Consider the following 6,484-nt stretch of genomic DNA (forward strand, 5'->3'; position numbering starts at 1 on the left):
ATTGAATACTTGTAATATTTGTTATTTGTGGAGTAAAACATATTTGCCATCAACATGCTTTTTCTGATAGTCATAGCCATGGAAACATTACCAGTGAAATTGTTCAAGAATGAATTCAATTCAATGTGGTGAACATTTAAGCATTTACTGTACAGAGGTCATAAAAAAATAAATAAAGGTTAGATTTATGTGAATATTTTGCTTTATAATATGGCTTTATAAATGACTCTGGCTATAATGAGATCTGAGCCTCGCCTTTATTTGTTGAGGAACAGTGTTTGCAAAAAAGAAAGGGAAAAAAAAATACATTTATCAGTTTCTTGACCAGATAATGGTGGTTGATCAGATAACTTTGTTTGAATACCTCAGGCCAATGTCAAGTCAAGTCCCTTTTATTATATAGCGCTTTTTACAATACAGATTGTGTCAAAGCACCTTTACAATGTCAACAGGAAAATAGGGTGTCAATAATGCAGAAGGACAATAATTGACATGATCTCTGCTGACATTCAGGGCTGTAGAGGTCGTCTCTAGGTGCTGCTTTACCATCTGACTCCGTGGTGTAGTCTACGTGATACGCAGGTATACGCCGTATATCCACTAGGAAAGGTCAGGGATTTCCATATACCCACTTAAAGCGTGAAGATACATAACAGCATCGTTTTGTAACAGAACTTTCACACGTTCATTCATAAATTAACCCCGTCTGTGTTGCGAAGCACCTACCTTTTAAAAATCATGCCGTGTTTCTGTAGATTGCGCAACTTTATTTATTATATTTATAAAAATATACAACCCCACCCCCCAACTCATAACCTCGGCCCACCTGGAATATCACTTGGCCCACCCTTCATCTCGTATCTGGAGCCGGGCCTGAGCACAAATATGAAAAACAAGAATGTCTAGAACAAAAGGTTGTTGTTCAGTCTCACGCAAGGAAACTATGTGTAACAGAGGCCAGCGAGTAGGTGCTGTGCAGGTAAACCTGCAGTCATTTAGCCTCCTTGTTAGTGCGTCCGCCTCCCATACCGGAGACCCGGGATCGATACCCACTCGGAACGAGAACGCGGTGTGGCAGTGAGGACCCGGGAGAGAGGGGTTACATTGGTGCCGTGACCCGGATGGGAGTGAGTGTTAGGGAGGTGAGTATAACGGAGGCCAACGGGTAGGTGCTGTGCAGGGAAATCTCATTCCCCTGATCTCAAGAGACGCACTAGCAACTGACGCTAGAGGCTGCAGTCATTTAGCCTCCTTGTTAGTGCGCCTGCCTCCCATGCCGGGGACCGGGTTCGAAACCCACTCAGAACGAGAACGCGGTGTGGACCCGGGGGTGTTACACATGCAAGTAAAGGTCAAGATAAAAATAAACATTTTATATAATACTTTCATTTTCACTGAAGGAAAAACATGTTTGGTGACCAAAACACTATGGTTTTCGGATTATATTATTTTGATCAACTAATTTATTTCAATCTGTTCAATAAATGCGCAAGGGAAAATAAACATTTAGTTTAAACACACACCACCATAAATAAAAAGTTGATTTTAAAATACAGACTTTAATTAACCAAAATAACGATTCTGAAAGCTTGAACAAGGCCCCACAATAATTAATGTAATCTTTATAAATACCATATGATTATTTCTGTGACAAATTATTCACAACTTAATAAATAATATTGACTTGTTGCTGATTTAGGGGTCCTGCTGGAGAATATTGTGGAGCTCACGAAAAAGAAACTAGCTGCCATTAAATAGTCATACTATAAGTCTGCATGTAATAAGTAATTCATGTAAATTTGACAACATTTCCTTTCAGAACAGGAAAAACTGCTGGCATGGGTGTCAAATCAAAATACAGTATATTCAGTTTTCTTTGGGGGAAAAAAATCTACTTTTTGTAACATTACAGCCTGTTTGCTCTGTTTGAGTTATAGAGTTATTGGCAACATAAATATTAAGAAAGGTCTGTTTCTAACAATGTAAATGGTTGAACATGTAGACGGAACTTGGAAAAAATAACCTATATTTTCACTGAAGGAAAATGTTAATTTGATAACAACAGACCATCTTTAAAAGACATGAAATGCCACTGATTTCATGTCCATTAAAACACAGGTGAATCTTCATCAGATGAATTCAGACAGTAGCCTAACAAACATCTCCCAGAACGCATGTCTGTTTATGGAAACTCAGATTAGTTTAGTAGCAAAAAACCTTTCTATTACAGCCTTATCATAAGGATCTTATCAATAAAGGCAATTTTCTTTAACTGCATCATGTGGATTCTATTTTTTTGTATAAACATGAACTATGAGATTCCAACCCTATAGAGGAGTATTGTGTGTTTTCCTGAGCAACAACTCCTTCTGCTGGTCATTCATGAGTTCAACATCATAGTGACTCACACATTATACTCACAGTTACTTTTTCCAACTTCTGCCAGTACTGGGAATTGAATACTTCTCTACAGCAATGCTGAAAAGATAATGTGTTTTGTTTCTGATCAGTTATAGAAAATACAGGTCTGGTTCGATATGAACTTGGTCTTTAATAGTTTATTTTTTCCTGTGCCAGTGCCTCTGTTAGATCAGCAACAATATTTATAATATTTGTAAAACAATACTTGTAATATTTGTTATTTGTGGAGTAAAACATCTTTGCCATCAACATGCTTTTTCTGATAGTCATAGCCATGGAAACATTACCAGTGAAATTGTTCAAGAATGAATTCAATTCAATGTGGTGAACATTTAAGCATTTACTGTACAGAGGTCATAAAAAAATAAATAAAGGTTAGATTTATGTGAATATTTTGCTTTATAATATGGCTTTATAAATGACTCTGGCAATAATGAGATCTGAGCCTAGCCTTTATTTGTTGAGGAACATTGTTTGCGAAAAAGGAAGGGAAAAAATAAATTTGATCAGTTTCTTGACCAGATAATGGTGGTTGATCAGATAACTTTGTTGAACAGAAAATCGCTTGTATGCATGATCAAAGTTCAGTGTCTGCTGGATTCTGACTTATAAAATAGAATCATTATCCAGGGTTTCAATTCTTATTACAGATACACTTTAAAAGAAATAGAAAGTAAAAGCACTTCTTATCAGTAACATCATAAATCATGGGTCTGAATACCCCAGGCCAATGTCAAGTCAAGTCCCTTTTATTATATAGTGCTTTTTACAATACAGATTGTGTCAAAGCACCTTTACAATGTCAACAGGAAAATAGGGTGTCAATAATGCAAAAGGACAATAGTAAAACTCAATTTTCAGTTAAAGTCAGTTCATCATTGATTCAGTGATGTCATCGTCCTACTCAGTTCAGTTAATAAGTCCATGATATTGCTGGAAATTAAGTGTCACCAACTAAGCAAGCCAGAGGCGACAGTGGCAAGGAACCAAAACTCCATCAGTGACAGAAATGGAGAAAAAACCTTGGGAGAAACCAGGCTCAGTCGGGGTCCAGTTCTCCTCTGACCAGACGAAACCAGCAGTTTGTTCCAGGCTGCAGCGAAGTCAGATTGTGCAGAGGACTAAACTTGTTTCTATGGTCTTGTGCCGATTGCAGTCTAGGAGACAAGGTCTTTACAGGGGATCTGTATCTGGGGCTCATCTAGTTGTTCTGGTCTCCGCTGACATTCAGGGCTGTAGTGGTCCTCTCTAGGTGCTGATCCTCCATCTGGTCTGAATACGTACTGGATCCGGGTGACTGCAGTGACCATCTGATCTGGATACAGACTGGATCTGGTGGCTGGTGACCTCGGAATAAGAGAGAAACAGACTAAAAGTAGCGTAGATGCCATTCTTCTAACGATGTAGCAAGTACATCGGGTTTTATGAGAAGTGTTCCCGGTTCCGGTTGACCTAATTAATGCAGCCTAAAAATCCTTTTGTTAAAGGAACAAAATGGAATGATGAATGATTTAAATTATAGAAATTTGTTAGTGTGTTATGTGTAAGCCAGGTTAAAGAGATGGGTCTTTAATCTAGATGTAAACTAGAGTGTGTCTGCCTCCTGAACAATGTTAGGTAGAATGTTCCAGAGTTTGGGCGCTAAATAGGAAAAGGATCTGCCGCCCGCAGTTGATTTTGATATTCTAGGTATTATTACATTGCCAGAGTTTTGAGAACGCAGCGGACGTGGAGGACTATAATGCGATAAGAGCTCACTCATATACTGAGGTGCTAAACCATTCAGGGCTTTATAAGTAATAAGCAAGATTTTAAAATCTATAGGATGTTTAATAGGGAGCCAGTGCAGTGTTGACAGAACCGGGCTAATATGGTCATACTTCTGGTTCTAGTAAGAACTCAAACTCCAGCTGGTCCAAAATGCAGCAGGTAGATTATTAAGCGCGCAGAGCAACCACCCAATAAAGCATTACAATAATCTAACCGTCATGTGTCTGATGGATGTCAAATAACCCAGTCCAGTCTGCAGATTACCCTGGACTACTAAAACAGAAAGAGACTGTCAATGAAATAAAAAGCAACCGAACACAGAAAACCCAGCAGAATACACTGTTCTGCTTGTGGATGTCTAGTGTAGTTTGTTATTAAATGCCTTGCACTAAACTCTGAAAACTTCATTCTGTCTGTCAGAGCAGCAGGACAGAAATTTAATATATGTACATATATGTCCCTATATCAGAGTAGTGATGCCATATATGTTTTCATATAAGACAATATATTTTTAGCACATATATATATCATCACATTATATGTAGATATAGGTTTTTACAATATATGAAATACCCATATTAAAATTATTATATATACATATATTCAAATTATTTATATGACTTTTTATATGGTCCTGTTTGTTAAGACCATATGTGAACAATATATGTCTAATTTATAAAACAAGTATTTCAAAAACATATATGCAAATATTCGGTATGCTTATATAGGATTTGATATAAGTTTATATCATATATGAAATACCCATAGTAAAATATAAGTACATATATTCAAAATATGTATATGATGAAGTTTTGTATGGTAATGTATGTTAATGCCACATATGTAAACAATAGGCCTTATATATCTAATTTATATATGCAAGTTTATTTAAACAACATATATGAAATATTATTCTTATATAGAATCTTATATGGATTTATATATTTTTATACCACATATGAAATACACAAAAATAAAATGCCGTTTGTACATAATGCAGTTTTTAAATTAACTTCTAAATGATACAATTTCTATTTGTTGTTGAAATATCTTCATTTACACAGTGGCTGTCATAACTTGTTTCATAACAGATTTAGTTAAACATACATTAAATAATTAAGACATGACTAACAGGTAAAGTAAAATATAATGAGTATCTAATATTTCGCGAAATGCTCTTCTCTAAACTTAATTTCTCTAGTGAACTAACGAGCTGTGCACACTGATGAAATTCTACGTGACATTTTGTTTTGATGTCTTTTCACTTTTAAAACACTGATTGAGCGATTACATGAGGCTTGAGATGTTTATTCATGTTTATTTTGTGTTAAAACTAGTAGTAAAAAAGAAGAGATGATCATTTGAACTGAGGCGTTTATACAGCAATCTGTCGTGCCAAATCAAAGACCGTCAAAACAGCATTTATTGTTCAATGAATTGGAATTCGGTAACTTCAACTACGAGTAGCGTACATGTCTACATGTAGCATTACTGGGAGAATATAGTCTGCTCAGACAAGACAAAAAATTTAACATTTTGGCAATAATACCACAGGCCATGTCTGGAGCAGAAATGGCTCTGCATATGAGCCTAAAAATACCATACTAACAGTGAAGTTTGGAGGTGGAAGCATCATGGTATGGGGCTGTTTCTCTTCACATGGTACGGGCAAAATCCATATTATTGAGGGGAAGATGAATGGAGCCATGTACTGGGAAATTCTTCAGATGAATCTGTTGCCGTCCACCACCAGGATGATGAGGATAAGACTAGCAGGACAACCATCCAAAACTACACACAAAATAATGCATAATGCAAAGAAGACTCTGAATTGGTTCCAGAGGAAGAAAATAAATTTTTGTAATGACCCAGGCAATCACCAGACTTAAACCCAATAGACCATACTTGTGGAAGAAACTGAAGATCATGAGTCACAAGAGGGTCCCCCAGAATATTTGTTCATACAGGAAGCATCTTGAAGCTGTCATAGCAAATAAAGACTCTCAACTAAGTAATAAATTCAATTTCCCAAGCATGTTCAATACTTTTTCCTGTGTCATTTCACTTTATTACACATTACTTTTTTAATGGATTGTTATATTATGATTTCTTTATCTGTGTAGATGTCTTGTGTTAATACCAACATCTAGTCAACATTTCATGGGAATTGCTGGATTGGAACTGTTTAGTTAAAAAATGTTGACATGTTGAATACTTATTTCCCCCACTGTATATATATATATATATATATATATATATATATATATATATATATATATATATATATATATGT

Source organism: Sinocyclocheilus grahami, unplaced genomic scaffold (assembly GCF_001515645.1).
Source record: "Sinocyclocheilus grahami isolate Dianchi unplaced genomic scaffold, SAMN03320097.WGS_v1.1 scaffold958.1, whole genome shotgun sequence".
Taxonomy (NCBI): Eukaryota; Metazoa; Chordata; class Actinopteri; order Cypriniformes; family Cyprinidae; genus Sinocyclocheilus; species Sinocyclocheilus grahami.